Raw genomic sequence first — 16,055 nt, 5'->3', positions numbered from 1 at the left:
AAAGAGCCTTAATTTTGGAAAGGAACTACACTTGACATGCACATGTAGCCACAGACCTTCGTTTGTCACCCCAAGTACCTAAAAAGGGATACTCATTAGAAACAACATTCAGCGGGAAAACAGAACAAAGCTGGATAAATCTTGGCCTAGCCCCCTGACCTCATCTATACCTAAAGAGGAGTCTCAAAGTGTATGTTTAACATTTTCTGGTTGGGTAATTTTGTGCTTCCCTTCTACCCACCAAACTGACCTTGTTACAAGCAACACATTTGCTTTACAACTTTTATTTATTTTCATTTTACTGAATGGCAGAGAGAGAGAGAGAGAGAGAGAGAGAGAGAGAGAGGCAGACAGAGATCTTCTACTGCCTGGTTCACCCCACACAATGCCCACAACAGCCAAGGCTGGGCCAGGCTCCAGCTAGGAGTCTGGAACTTACTCTGGATCTCCCCCATGGTGAGCAGGGACCCAAGTACTTTAGCCATCGTACACTGTTTCCCAGAGCACACGTTAGCAGGAAGCTGGATCAGAAGTGGAGTAGTCAGGATTCAAACCAGGCGTTCTGATAGGGATGTGAGTGTTCCAAGCAGCGCCTAAATGCTGCACCAAACACTTATCCTGAAAACACCTCTTACACTGTTATATTTAAATATGTTTAAAGATTTATTTATTTGAAAGGTGGAGTTAAGAGAGAGAAAGAGAGAGAGAAAGACTTCTTCTATTTGCTGGTTCACTTCCCAAATGGCTGCAATGGCCAGGGCTGTGCCAGGCCAAAGACAGGTGTTTTCTCTAGGTCTCCCATGTGGGTTCTGGGACCTAAGCACTTGGAGCGTCCTCTGCTGCTTTCCCTGGCACATTAGCAGGGAGCTGGATTCAAAGTGGAGTATCCAGGACTCAAACCAGCGCACATATGGGATGCCAACATCACTGGCAGCAGCTTAACCCATTGCGCCACAACTATGGCTGCTATACATTTACATTTTACATAAACTCCATGGTACAAAGCTTATATTTTGAAAACACATATTTCAAAAGGAGAAGACGCCATAATTGGGAAAATGCCAGGGAACATATTCACACATATGAAATAGTATTTGCAGAGAAATAATATTTCCAGAGAAAGTGAAAGGAGCCTCCATTTGCCCATAGCTTTGGCAGGCTTTGAAAGAGAGTCACTTTTATCCTGTTTTGCTTACTCTCTGTTTGCTGTCATGTGTTGGGCAGAGTGGTATTTTCCCAGTGCTAATTACGCTTATTCAACATAAGATTTCCAATTGCTCCATTTTACTTGCAGGTTTGGAGCACCTGTGCATTTAACATGCCTTTACCAACTGTTAATGGTGTTTTAAGCTTTTAGTACTCCTATATGAAAGAAGAAATATCATTTCCTCGTGGCCTGTCAGGGATACAGATGTGTGTTTAAAGAACAAAGTGGGGGAGCAGCACTGTGGTGCAGCTGGTAAACTACCGCCTGTAGTGCTGGATTCCATATGGGCACCAGTTCAAGACCCGGCTGCTCCTCTTCTGATCCAGCTCTCTGCTGTGGCCTGGGGAAGCAGTAGAAGATGGCCCAAGTGCTTGGGCCCCTGCACCAACATGGGAGACCCAGAAGAAGATCCTGTCCCAGAAGAAGATCCTGTCTCCTGGCATTGATTGGCACAGCTCTGGCCATTGCAGCCATCTGGGGAGTAAACCAGTGGATGGAAGACCTCCCTCTCTCTCTGCCTCTGCCTCTCTGTAACTCTACCTTTTGAATAAAAATAAATAAATCTTATAAAAAAAAAGAATGAATAGGAGGCGCTGGCATTGTGGCATAGGGGGTTAAGCCACTGCCTGTGATGCCATCATCCTATCAGAGTGCTGGTTTGAGTTCCAGTTGCTCCGCTTCTGATCCAGCTCCCTGCTAATGCACCTGGGAAGGCAGCAGAGGATAGGTTAAGTATATTAGAGCATCTGCCACCCATGTGGGAGACCTGGATGAGTCCTGGCTTCGCCTGATCCACTTTTTTTTTTTTTTAAGATTCATTTATTTATTTGAAAGTCAGAGTTACAGAGAGAAGGAGAGAGAGAGAGAGAGAGAGAGAGAGAGAGAGAGAGAGAAGTTCCTGGTTCATTCCCCAATTGGCCACAATGGCCAGAGTTGCACCTATCTGAAGGCAGGAGCCAGGAGCTTCTTCTAGATGTACCATGTGGGTGCAGGGGCCCAAGCACTTGGGTCATCTTCTACTGCTTTCCCAGGCCATAGCAGGGAGCTGGATCAGAAGTGGAGCAGCCAGGACTCAAACCAATGCCCATATGGGATGCTGGCACTGCAGGCAGCAGCTTTACCTGCTACACCACAGTGCCAGCCCCATGATCCACTCGTGACTGTTGCAGCCATTTGGTGAGTTAACCAGCAAATGGAATATCTTTTTCTCTCTCGCTGTTGCTGTGCCTTTCAAATGGTTAAATAAATAATCTTTTTTTAAAAAAGAATGAACAGGAAAAGCTTCCTGGAGGAAGAAGTACATGGGTCTTGTCTTCTAGATGCATGAGACACATATAAAAATGGCCAACAAGGCATATTCAAGGTTATTTCAAAAAGCTTATGGGAAATGGCATCCAAAGCTAGGTCTAAAGATGTTTGAAATCTATGCATAGCTTTTTCATAGTATATATTTTCCAGGACCCTTTGGAAGGCACCTTATACATATACACAAAAGCACACATATGCATGCCTATATTTGAAAATATATGAGGGGGGTCTTCAGAAGTTCATGAAAATATGTATTATGGAGAAATTATGCATGGATTTCAAAAACCATTTGTGCCTAAACTTACCCTCAAATTCAATTTTCCATAAGCTTTTTGAAGCGCCCTGGTGTGAATAAATATCCACAATAAAATTTTTTTCTAAAAAGACACTTGTGGGGCTGGCGCTGTGGTGTAGTGGGTAAAGCTGTTGCCTGCAGTGCTGGCTTCCATATGGGCACCAGCTCGAGACCCAGCTGCTCCACTTGCCACCCAGCTCTCTGCTATGTCCTGGGAGAGCAGTAGAAGATGGCCCAAGTGCTTGGGCACCCATATGTGATACCCAGAAGAAGCTCCTGGCTCCTGGCTTCGGATTGGCGCAGCTCTGGCTGTTGCGGCCATTTGGGGAGTAAACCAGCAGATGGAAGACCTCTCTCTCTCTCTCTGCTTCTGCCTCTCTGTAACTCTGCCTTTCAAATAAATAATAAATAAATCTTTAAAAAGACACTTGCACATATAGGCTTTTCCTTTATTTATTTTTTTATTTTTTGACAGGCAGAGTGGACAGTGAGAGATATAGGTCTTCCTTTCTCTGTTGGTTCACCCCCCAATGGATGCTGCGGCCAGCGCGCTGTGGCCGGCGCACCGCGCTGGTTCGAAGCCAGGAGCCAGATGCTTCTCCTGGTCTCCCATGCGGGTGCAGGGCCCAAGCACTTGGGCCATCCTCCTCTGCACTCCTGGGCCACAGCAGAGAACTGGCCTGGAAGAGGAGCAACCGGTACAGAATCGGGCGCCCTGACTGGGACTAGAACCCGGTGTGCCAGCACCGCAGGCGGAAGATTAGCTTATTGAGCCGCAGCGCAGGCCTCCTTTATTTATTTGTTTGTTTGTTTATTTATTTATTTGACAGGCAGAGTGGACAGTGAGAGAGAGAGAGAGGAAGGTCTTCCTTTTGCCGTTGGTTCACCCTCCAATGGCTGCCGCGGCCGGCGCACCACGCTGATCCGAAGGCAGGAGGAGCCAGATGCTTCTCCTGGTCTCCCATGGGGTGCAGGGCCCAAGCACTTGGGCCACCCTCCACTGCACTCCCGGGCCACAGCAGAGAGCTCTCCTGGAAGAGGGGCAACCGGGACAGAATCCGGCGCCCTGACAGGGACTAGAACCCGGTGTGCTGGTGCCGCAAAGCGGAGGATTAGCCTAGTGAGCCACGGCGCCAGCCCCTTTATTTATTTTTAAGATCTTATGCATTTATTCATTGGAAAGTCATTCTGTGGCCGTTTGTTTTAGGCACTGTTAAAAGGTGAGATCTTAAATTTCTCGACCCCCATCACACCTGCCTGGGGAAGCCTCTTCCTTGGATTAATCCAATTTTCCACTTTTTGCTGTGCTTCTATGTTAAGTGCTCAAGTTCACTACAGGAAAAACACACAGACCATTATATTAATAACCCCTAAGTTAAGGGTCTCCATTCTCCACTGGGACCTCAACTCTGTCCTTGAAATCTTACCTTATTTCCCAGCATGCCAGCTTGTCAGAGGAACTCATATTTTATTCTTTAAAATTTATTTACTTGAAAGACAGAGAGCGAGCGAGAGCAAGTGAGCAAAGCTTTCATTTGCTGACTCACTCCTCAAATAGCCACATTGGCAGGGGCTGGACCTGGTGAGACCAAGAGCCAAGAATTCTATCTGGGGGCCGGCGCTGTGGCGTAGCAGGTAGGTGGCCACCTGTAGTGCTAGCATCCCATATGGGTGCTGGTTCAACTCCCGGCTGCTCCACTTTCAATCCAGCTCTCTGCTATGTCCTGGGAGAGCAGTAGAAGATGGCCCAAGTCCTTGGGCCCCTGCACCCACGTGGGAGACCTAGAAGAAGCTCCTGGTTCCTGTCTTCAGATTGGCACAGCTCCAGCCGTTGCGGCCAACTGCGGAGTGAACCAGCGGATGGATGATTTCTCTCTGCCTCTCCTTCTACATGTAACTATTTCAAATAAATAATAAATAAATAATTTATTTTTTATTTAGTAAATATAAATTTCCAAAGTACAGTTTATGGATTACATTGGCTTTCCCCCCCATATTTCCCTCCCACTCACACCCCTCCCATCCCCCACTCCCTCCCATTCCATTCACATCAAGATTCATTTTCAATTCTCTTTATATACAGAAGATCGATTCAGTATATATTAAGTAAAGATTTCAACAGTTTGCACCCACACAGAAACACAAAGTGTAAAAATACTGTTTCAGTACTAGTTATAGCATTACTTCACATTGGACAACACATTAAGGACAGATCCCACATGAGAAGTAAGTACACAGTGACTCCTGTTGTTGATTTAACAATTTGACACTCTTGTTTATGGCATCAGTAATCTCCCTAGGCTCTAGTCATGAGTTGCCAAGGCTATGGAAGCCTTTTGGGTTTGCCGACTTCGATCTTATTCCAACAGGGTCACAGTCAAAGTGGAAGTTCTCTCCTCCCTTCAGAGAAAGGTACCTCCTTCTTTGATGGCCCCGTTCTTTTCACTGGGATCTCACCCGTAGAGATCTTTCATTTAGGTCTTCTTCTTCTTTTTTTTTTTCCCCCAGTGTGTCTTGGCTTTCCATGCCTAAAATACTCTCATGGGCTCTTCAGTCGGATCCGAATGCCTTAAGGGCTGATTCTGAGGCCAGAGTGCTGTTTAGGACATCTGCCATTCTATGAGTCTGCTGTGTATCCTGCTTCCCATGTAGGATTGTTGTCTCCCTTTCTGATTCTATCAGTTAGTATTACAAAATGAATTCTATCTGGGTCTCCCACATGGGTGGGAGGGACTCACTCATGCCATCATCTGCTACTTTCCCAGGCACGTTAGCATGAAGCTTGATCCCAAGTGGGGCAGCTGAGATCTTTACCCAGACTCCAATATGAGATGCTGGCATTGCCGTTGGTGGCTTAACCTGCTTCTACACAGTGCCCACCCCAGAATTATTTTAACCCATAGTCAAATAACTTCTTGAGGGCAGAGTCTCTGGCTTTTTTACAACCGAATCTCCAGTGCCTAGGCTGGGCACCCATAAGTACCTGCTTATTGACAGGTGTAGTAACAGTGGTAAGTACTCAGTATTAGCCACCTGCTTGGCTGCATTCTATGGAGTTCTACGTATTAGCTCATTCAGTCCTCACAACGGTTATGACTTTTTTGTTTCAGTCTTTTTTTTAAAAGATCTATTGTATTTATTTGAAAGTTAGAGTGACAGAGATAGGTAGTACAGAAAGAGATCTTCCATCCGTTGGTTCATTCTCCAAATGACCATGATGGTTGGGGCTGGGCCAGGCCAAAGCCAGGAGCCAGGTACTCCATCAGGATCCCAAGTGGGTGCAGGGGTCCATGTACTTGGCCCATCCTGTGCTGCTTTCCCAGGAGCATTAACAGGAAGCTGGATGGGAAGTGGACCAGCCGGGACATGAACCAGTACCCTGATATGAGAACTGGCATTGCAGGCTGCAGCTTAACCTACTGTTGCACAAGGTCTGGCTCTGTTACTTTTGATTTCCATTCTACAGATAAGGAAATTTAAAGAGGTAGCTTGGAGAGACGAAGCTACAAAACTCCTAAGTGGAGAGAGTGTTCAGTCTTTAGACTCCATGAGCGACCCGCAGGTCCAGTCGATTTCGATTTCACACAGGTCTTGGCCGTGGGAGGGACGCTCAGGCAGCTGGGTTTCAGACTGGAGCCCAGGAAAGCAGAGAAAACGAGAGAAAGGTTTGGGGGGAAGTGGGGGAACCTACCCAACCTTTCTGTCCACCCGGCCAGAGCGCCCCCGACAGGTCCCCGCCGGAACCACGGAGGGCAGGTGCAGGGCGCGCCCGCACCGACCGTGCGGTGCCAGCACCCAGCACCCCGTGCGCCTCCCTGCCGTCCTCGCCGCGGACCCGCGTCTGGGCACTACACACAATGAGGGAGGTCGCGGCACCTCCTGCGGGTGCGTGCCGTCAGCCACTGTGCGGCCCCTCACCCCTCACCCCGTTTGATTCTCACAGCCATCCCGTCATCCCGGAACTGCTGCTACGGACGGGAAAGCCGAGGCTCCGAGGGGGCAGCTGCAGTGTCCAGGGGTACACTGCAAGTCAGCAGCGGCATTCGAACCCAGGGCTTTCGGATACACGCGCTAGGCTGCCTCGTTCCTCATTTCTGGATGAACTGGGGGCTCTTCTCTTTGCAAGTGGCAAGAACGAGGGCTCCACGGGGATCGCTGACGTCGATTTCCGTCCCAGGAAAGCCGGGCGCGAGCGAACCTCGCCGGGATTCCCAGGCTCGGACCCAGGCCTCTACCGACCCCGGAGAAGAACGCGCATGCGCACGGCCCCCCGCCCCCCGGGAAGTGGCTCTCGACTCTCGAGCTTGCGCACTGCGTTCCCCAGCCAGAGGCGCCTTCCTGGTCGGGGACTTCCGGTGCGCGGGGGTGCGGTTCCGGGTCGTGGCGCGGCTCGGGGTAACAGGGCTGCTGCTCGGCCGGTCGGCGGCGGCGAGCAGCCGGGACATGAGGGCTAGTCCGGGCGACGGCAGCTGAGAGGGCCGGGAGGAGCACCGGTCCCCGAGGATCCCGAGAGTGCAGAGTCGGGGCAGGGGCCGGGAGGCGTGGGGGAGCCGGGCCCTCCTCTCAGGAACGTTTCCCAAGGCCAGCCCGGCCCGTAGTGTGGAAGCAGCTTCAGGTAAAGGTTGCCCCAGCCGCTAGCTCCCTTGCCCGCCCGCCTGCCCGCCGGCCGGCCCGCTCGGCCTCTCACGGGGCCTGGCGGCTCGGATCCCCGGCGCTGCCTGCCCAGCGGGCCGCCCGTCAGGCCCCTGCTCCGGTGGTCAGCGGCAGCCGTTCCCTGGCCCCTTCCAGGAGCGGAGGCTGCCGTGAGCCTGACGTCCGGGTGTGGACCCCGTCGTGTGGGGTGGGGGCGCGGGCGCAGGTGGCTCCTGCGGTTTCTGTAGGTGCCCCGCTCTTCACAGTGTGAACATCGAGTTCTTCAGGTGTTGCGTGCGTGGTCCTGTCTCGTCCCCCTGCACGGATGAACAGCCCCGCTGAGTTTTTGTTAGCTGGAGTGCTGCTGCAACTTTGGGTCAGGTTTTTTTTTTTTTTTTTTTTTTTTATTTGTGGGAGTCTTCTGGATCTGTTTAAGGTTGGAGAAAAAAATTGTGTACACAAGGGTAGTATTTTAACCAGAGACACCCCTTCCCCAAATTGACTCAGAAATCGGATAAAACTGCATTCTGAATGAACGCAAGTGCTGTTTGAAGCCCACCGAAGTGGCACCGTGGAAAGCATCATGTTGTTGTAAACCCAAGTCAGCAAAGTTGAAAACTTCTCGGGTGTGACCCAGTGGCGGTACACCGCTAGAAAAAGCCGGACTTCTCGTGCTGTTTGGACAGGCAGGCGGGGGTGGATCTTCAGCGTTAAAACCCACCAGGACAGCTAACGAGGCACCCTGCTGTAGTCTCGGGTGCTGAGAGCCCACGCCGGGTGCTCCCGTGGTGCCGGGGGCGCCCTTGATGAAGTGATAATGGTTTTCATCCTCTCCAGCGTACCCACGTGCGAGCTCTCTGGGCCTGTGGCGTGTGCTGGTAGCCCCTCTCCCTCCCACTGTGGGCCAGACCACACTCGTGCCTGTGCGCCCCCCGACCTGGCTCGGGGCAGAGGCCCCCACTCGGATCCGTTGCTCTAGGCTCTCACGTCGCCCTTTGTCTTTGGCAGGGCGTGAGAAGGTTTCCCCTTTTCTGTGGTCCTCTCGAGAAACGCCCCTTGGCCTAGCTGAAGTTGGCCTCCCTCACCCAGTTTGGGACAACCCCAACTAGAAATGATTTCTCTAGACTCCTGTAAGCACTCATTGTTGTATTTACAGTTATTTCATTTGGCAAACAGTTACTGAGTATGGGTGTGTGCCAGGGGCAGTGTTAAGCAGTGTGCAGATACATCAGACTGGGTTCTGGCCTGCAGGGAGCTCAGCTTAGTGAGACAGATAAGGAAATTATAATTCCAACACAGTGATCAGTACAGAGTTCTTTTTGTGATACATTTGTACAGAAGGGGGACTGGTCGTTCACTTTTGAGGGGTGGGATATGGCCAGGGGATGCTTTGTAATGCATACTTTATTCAGTATTTATGTATTGCATGTTATATATCAGTTTTTCTTGTTTTATCATTTTAACCTCAATTTATAGATTAGGAAGACTTAGGATAAATGATGTAACTGATACAAGACAGCCATGGTCAAACCCAGATCTCTCTGATGCTTAAATCTGTACTTTTCCATTACTTGGCTTGCCGTCTTTCTCATCCCATAGCTATCTAATCAAGAACATCCTGAAACTATACAAAGGAAAAAATATGAATATTAAAGTGCATGGTACTAAGAATCATTTGAATGTATCACAGCCTTCCAAGGCAAGTTGGTAGTAGCTGATCACCTCAACTTTGAATATGGGCAAAGAAGATAGTCTAGAGAATTAGCATGGGCTCTGTGTTCAGTTCCTGGTCTCTCTTCTGACTAGATAAGTGACCTTTGGCAAGTTTCTTAACCCTAGGCATCATTTTCCTCAACTAGGCGTAGGGATGAGGGATGCTACTGACCTCACAGGTGTTCGGAATATGTAGTGAGCTACTGTGGATAAAGGGCCTGGTGTAGGTTGAGCATCCCTGATCCAAAAATCTAAAATCTGAAATTTTCTTTTTTAATTTCTTTTTTTTTGAGAGGCAAAAGGACACACAGTTCCCAATCACTGGTCCACTCTCCGAATTTCTGCAATGGCTGGGGCTGGGCCAGGGCAAAAATCAGGAGCCAGGAGCTCAGTGAAGGTCTCCCACATGGATGGCAGGAACCCAGTCCCTTGTGTCCTGATTGCATCAGCAGGAAGCTGGGAGTCAGGAGCTGGAAATGGGTAGGGACCCCAGGCGCCTTGACATGTGGGCTTCTCAAGTGGGTCCCAGCCACCGAGCCAAACACCCACCCCCAAGAGCAGAAACTTTGAGCACTACATGACTATCAAAAAGCTTCAGTTTTTGGAGTATTTGGAATTTTGGAATTTTGGATTAAGCCTATGGAAATACTTCAAAACCTGAAAAAATTAAAATCCTATATAGTTCTGGTCTCAAATATCTTTTTTAAGATTTATTTATTTATTTGAAAGTCAGAGTTACTCAGAGAGGAGAGGCAGAGAGATAGAGAAGTCTTCTATCTACTGGTTCACTCCCCAGCTGGCCACAACGGCTGGAGCTGTGCCTATCTGAAGCCAGGAGCCAGGAGCTTCCTCCAGGTCTCCCACGAAGGTGCAGGGGCCCAAGCACATGGGCCATCTTCTACTACTTTCCCAGGCCATAGCAGAGAGCTTGATCAGAAGTGGAGCAGCTGGGACTTGAACCGGCACCCATATGGGATGCCAGCACTGCAGGCGGTGGCTTTACTTGCTATGCCATAGCGCCGGCCCTGGGTCCCAAATATTTTGGATAAGAGACATTCAACTTGTGCATGGCAAAGCCTCCAAGATGACAGGTGTGAAATTTGGAGGAATAATGCCTGTGACGTGGCTCTAGAGTGCGGATGAGCCACAGCCTGAGCAAAGCAAGCCGTTAGCTCTTTGGTCAGAGTGTTGGGGTAAAGGGAGGGGCAGTGGAGGTCAGAGTCTGGCAGATTGAGTGCCAGGCAAGAGGGGGAAATTCTAGTGGTCTTGCTTTTTTTTCCCTTTTTTTTTTCCTAAATGATTTATTTCTTTGAAAGAGTTACAGAGAGGGAGAGACAGACCTTCCATCTGCTGGTTCACTCCCCAAATGGCCAGGGCTGGGCCAGGCTGAAGCCAGGAGCCAGGAGCCAGGAGCTTCTTCTGGGTCTCCCACATGGGTGCAGGGGCCTAAGGACTTGGGCCATCTTCTGCTGTTTTCCCAGGCACATTAGCAGGGAGCTGGGTCCCGAGTGGAGCAGTTGGGACTTCAGCCAGTGCTCTCATGTGGGGTGCCAGTGTTGTGGGTGGCCATTTAACTCACGATACTACAACACCAGCCCTGGAAATTCTAGTTTCTGCTCATAACTTTCACAATTAAATACTGTGAGGATGTATGATTTACTCAGCAGGGTCAGGCCAAATGTTGTCCCCTGGGGACACGAAGAAGAGTAAAACCAGGTCACCCCCCTGAGGTTGTTGACATTGCGGTGGAGAAATGTGTGCAGGCGAAGCTGTAGCAGGTCCTGTAGGTGGTGAGCGTGGAGGCCCCACAGGTGCTGTGAGCACACGGAGCCACGCTGCTGGTCGTGCTCACTTGCGTCAGCACTGCGGTAAGTGCTTTATCATGTATTCTTGTGTGAGGAGGTGTTATCAGCATCCCAGCTTTACAGGTGAGGAACTGGGCACTGAGAGGTTCAGTAACTTCCTCGGGTCTGTGCAGCTGGGTGAGGAGTGAGATGGAGGGATTTTCCGCTGGCTTTGGAATTTGTCTCTTCAGGGTTGCACCATGTTGCTTGTTCTTTGTGGTGTGGACGGGGACCCTCTGGAGAGGCTTCTAGGTAGGGCTGTTCCTTTAGCAGTGGCTTCGGTGCAGTAGTCACTGCTGGGCATTTCGGTTAGTGGGGACCGCAGTAGCTTCTGTCCTGAAGGAGCTCATCACCATGTCTGTCGCTTTAAATATATTTCTTGGGTCCAGCGTTGTGGTGTAGTAGGTTAAGTTGCCGCCTGCGATGCTGGCCTCCCTTATGGGTGCTCCATTTCCTTTCTAGCTCCCTGCTGATGTACCTGGGACATCAAATCACTTGGGCCTCTGTACCTACGTGGTAGACCTGAGTGGAGTTCCAGGCTCCTGGCTTCCAGTTGGCCCAGGCCTGGCCCTTGTAGCCATTTGGAAAGTGAACTAGTGGATTGAAGATCTCTCTCTCTCTCTCTCTTTCTCTCTTTCTCTGTCTTCCCTGCTCCCCACCCCCTCTCTCTATAACTCTGCCTTTCAAATAAATAAATCTTTAAAAAAAATCTTTAAAAAAATTTTTTATTTTATTTATTTGAAAGAGTTACAGAGAGAGAGTAAGAGAGAGAGAGGTCTTCCATCCACTGGTTTACTCCCCAAATGACCACGAGGACAAGAGCTGAGCTGAGCTGATCCGGAGCCAGGAGCTTCTTCTGGGTCTCCTGTGTGGGTACAGAGGCCCAAGGACTTGGGCATCTTCTGCTGTTTTCCCAGGCCATAGCATAGAGCTGGATCGGAAGTGGAGCAGCCGGGATCGAACCAGTGTCCATTTGGGATGCTGGGGCTTTAACCCACTGGGCCACAGTGCCAGCCCCTAAAGAAATCTTTATATATATATATATATATATTTCTCTGTGGTGGTGGTGATGGTGGGGATTTTGCTTCTTGACTTGTAACTGAAGATTTCAGAAATTATTTTTTTAAATATATAGCCCATTGGAAATTATTAAAAAAAAAAACACTTTTATTTATTTGAAAGGCAGAAAGAGAGAGATTGAGATCGAGATCTCTGTCTTCTGGTTCATTCCTCCAAAGCTCTGCAATAAGCTAGGGGTGGGCCAAGCTGAACCCTAGAGCCCAGAACTCAATCTGGGTGTCCCATGCAGTTGGCAGGGGCCCAAAAATTTGACCTATCATCTGCTAACTCCGTCGGTGCGCGTTAGCAAGAAGTGGGGCTCAGAAGAACAACTGGGACTCAAACCCAGGCGTTCTGATGTGGGACTCAGGCGCCCCAGGTGGCATGTTAACACCCTCTGTAGAGCTGAGAGGTTCTCACAGTCAGTGGCTTTATATGTTTCAGGCTGAGAGAAGTTGCTGAAAGTCTTTTATTCTGACATATCGACCTTGTTCAGGAGACAGCGATAGATGTCAAATTGTTAACTCAGAATCTTCATTAGATTTTGCACATCCACCTCAGGGGTCTCCAGTCCCGTGTTGAGCGTGTGCTTCGAGAAGCAGCGCGGGCCGTGCTGAGCTGGCGGCCGTGCCCTGCCTGAGCGCACGCTTCTGCTCACCTGCCGGCTCTTGTTGCCGCCTGAGGGTCCAGCGTCTCTAGGTCGTCTGGTTGTTTTCTGAAAGGATGCTGGCGACCTGGATTTTAATAAATTTAGCTTAAAAATTATGTTTAAGAAATTACCACATGGACCTGAACACATTTGTGAGCTGCAGACAATCCTAGGCACCCTGATAAGCCTGGCTGCTGAATTTTGGTACCCGCTGTTCAAGGCAGGAGGGGCAACACCATGTGGTGGTTACTGACCTGAAGTCTCCTGGCAGACTGTAGAGTGAGGAAGCCTGGTAGCCCCTGCCTTTACCTTTGGGAAGTGGCAGAATGAGTACCTTTATTATATAATCCGGCAGAATTTTAGGAGGGATGATGTGATGAACTTACGCATTTGTTTAGTGCTCTTAAACACTTTTATTTTTTTTTTTAATGTATTTATTTATCTGAAAGGTAGAATTACAGAGAGAGAGGGAGAGACAGAAAGATCTGTCTGCTGGTTCCTTCTCCAGATGACTACAGCAGTCGGAGCTGGGCCAGGCGGAAGCCAGGAGCTTCATCTGGGTCTCCCATATGGGTGTAGGGGCCCAAGCACTTTGACCATCTTCTGCTGTTGTCCCAGGTACATTAGCTGGGAGCTGGATTGGAAGTGGAACAGCTGGGACTTGAACTGGCGTCCATATGGGATGCCTGCAACGCAGGTGGCGGCTCTGCCCCCGTGGTCAGTGCGTTTTATGTTAACCAGTTCTCTTGTGTGTTTTGGTCTCCGCGATACAGTGAAGTGGTATTGTAAATTTGCCGAAGGCTTTTGTGTCCTTTATTTCCTTTAATCCTGTGAGATAGGTGGTATAGAAAGGGGATAATCATAGCTTCTTGAGGCAAAGAAACTGACATCCAGCGAATCGCAGTTTAGTAGAAAGTACACTGGTACACTGGACCAAGGGACGTGAATTCTGAATATAGCTGTCGCTCTTACTCCCTTGGAGTTTGGTCAGGTCACTAACAGACCTGTGGATCTTTTCTCCCCTTCTGGATGATAATGAGCAACATTCAAGTCTTGCTTAGGTCTTTCAGGTTGCCAGGCTGTCTGATTCTAATTGACCTGCTTAAAGTCACTCAGCTGATGGCTGACAGACCCCCGTGGGGAATGGCTCCGATCTAAAGTGCTGCTCCTCCTCTCTTGACGGCAGGTAGGGAGTCAGGGAGCCGCTACTCAGCTCTTCCCTCCGCTCTTTGTTCATTGCTTCCTTGGGGAAAGGACCTTGATGGGCCAGGCGCTCCCTGAACACATGCAGTGCTTTGTTGACTGAATATGCACAAGATTGAAAGGGGGCATAGAGACACCCTGGCAGAGTGAGAGAAATATGGTCAGGGAGTTCCCAGCCCAAGAGTTTAATTTATTTTTATTTTAATATCCAGCTTCCATAAGGTGGAAATTGAAGAAATATTGGTCTTCTAGATACATTGTTTTCATTCATATGCTATTGTATGAGGAATAACATAGAATATAAAAATGAAGAAAATAAATCCTGAGCAGTCATTCAGAATTTATTAACTCTAGTTGGCAGCAGTCTAGATATATTGGAGGAATAGATTTAATATAGGAAACACAAAATTTGGACCGAAAGTAGAAAACAATTTTAAGTAATTGAAAGTGAGAAAAATGGGAGAAACCACTTAAACAAACCTGAAATTCTGGAAAGAGCAAGGAGATATTAGAGTAACTATTGGAATTAAGTTATAGTAATTGTTTTTTAAATAAATTGAATATTATGTCACATTTACCCCTAAACATTTGCAGTGTTAGATTCATAATATCCTATACTTGAGTGTACTTTTATGAATATGCTTTTATTATTGATGCAGGCGAAATGGACTAAATGTGTAAATTTCAAAAAATAACATTTTTTAGTTCCCTGTGGGCTCATTTTAAGGTACTGTATTATAAATAAGTACTGTTTCAGCAGAGAAGTAGGTAGAAAGTTATTTAAAGGAATTATTTTCTTTTGAAAACAAAATCTTTAAACTTTATTTGCTGACATAAAGGAGACTAACAGAGAACCAAGTTGCAGTCTTGAATCTTGAAGCAGTGTGTGGTGGGGTTTTGGAGTCACACTCGGCTGGAGCCGTGCAGAGTGGGGACACTGATGCCAATCTCGTAGAGGACTAAATGAAACAGGTTAAGGACCATGGTGCTCCTGGGGACTTGCAGGTACCAGCATCCTGGGCACAGGAGGTTCAGCATTAGTGTGACGTAACAAGCTGTGATTCTAATGGAGTGGTTGTAAAGGAGTGAGACTCATGTTCCTGTCTGGATCATTAAATAGTTTATTCATTTCTGATCTGCTTTGTGAATTAGTATACCTACCTACTACGGCAATATGGAAAAAGGTTTCCAGTATCTTATTTTTAGGCTATAAAATGAATTGATCTGCTAAATAACAGCACTTCCCATTTTTTTGTGCCTGTGATTACCATTTGAAATGCTTTGAATAAGGGTTATTATGTTGTCCCCATTTCCATTTTACAAATGCTGAAACTGAAGCTTAGAGAAATAAAATGATTTGAGATGTGGAGCTACCAATAATGGCAAAACTGGGAGTTGAGCTGTTGTCTTCCCAGTTTAAATATAGTGCTGTAGATTTGGATATTGGAACTGTCCCTTGTCTTGGGATTGTCACTGGCTCTGTTGTGATTCCTTACTCATTTAAACTTAATATTTACAGGAAGTTATCATTGGTTATGTTGTGAGAGTGCTTGGTTGTAAGTAACCTTATGCTCTGAAGTTTAAATATTTAATAAAAATCTAATACTCATTGCCGGCAAAGCTTGGTGTTGAAATGGTCACTTATATTTTGCTAGTGGAAATGTAAACTGATAAAACCTTTTCTGGAAACCAGGATTTGGCAATATGAATGTTTATCATGAGTTTTAAGGAAAAGCATGCTTGGCTTTTGAGCTTATAATTCCACTTTTAGGAATCTTTGTCAATGAAATAATTAGAGGGGTTGAAAAATTCATGTTCAAAGATGTTCATTATAAAAGCAGAGTAACAGAGACAGAGTGTCGGGGGAGAGAGAGCTTGTGTCCATTGATTCACTCCCCAAATGCCCACAACATCCAGGGGTAGGCCAGGCCAAACCAGAAGTCTGGAACTCCATCCATATCTCCTATGTGGGTTTCAGGGACCTGAGAACTTGGACTATTACCTGCTGCCTCCTGAGATTGCATTAGCAGGAAGCTGGATTGGAAGTGAGGGAGCCAGAACTTGAACCAGGCATTCCAGTGTGGGATGTGAGCATCCTAAATGACTTAAGGCTCTGCACCAAATGCCCGCCCCAACAAATTTTCT

The 16,055-nt window shown here is 48.0% G+C and overlaps 1 protein-coding gene and 1 long non-coding RNA gene across 16 annotated transcripts in view; one reads left to right on the top strand and one right to left on the bottom strand.

Moving 5' to 3' along the window:
* Positions 1-5,329: 5,329 nt before the first annotated feature.
* Positions 5,330-6,873, bottom strand: LOC149128894 (uncharacterized). Its single transcript, XR_016212156.1, has 2 exons — positions 6,736-6,873; positions 5,330-6,440 (listed from the first exon to the last, which is right to left on the bottom strand). It is a non-coding gene; the product is annotated as an uncharacterized LOC149128894 (long non-coding RNA).
* Positions 6,631-16,055, top strand: part of MAPKAP1 (MAPK associated protein 1) — a 259,582-nt gene continuing 250,157 nt past the window's right edge. For 7 of the 15 annotated variants that reach the window (XR_016212148.1, XR_016212147.1, XM_017350085.4 and 4 more), the window contains exon 1: positions 7,143-7,425. The gene's annotated coding sequence lies outside the window, so the exon portion shown is untranslated. Of the gene's footprint in view, positions 7,426-16,055 lie in introns of all 15 variants that reach the window. The other 8 variants (XM_089302711.1, XM_089302713.1, XM_089302685.1 and 5 more) reach the window with 7 other exon arrangements.

The sequence above is a fragment of the Oryctolagus cuniculus genome, chromosome 1 (assembly GCF_051225735.1).
Source record: "Oryctolagus cuniculus isolate XC-2025 breed Fujian yellow rabbit chromosome 1, ASM5122573v1, whole genome shotgun sequence".
NCBI lineage: Eukaryota > Metazoa > Chordata > Mammalia > Lagomorpha > Leporidae > Oryctolagus > Oryctolagus cuniculus.
Note: the sequence above shows the minus strand (reverse complement) of the source record. Positions and strands in the feature narration are given on the sequence as shown.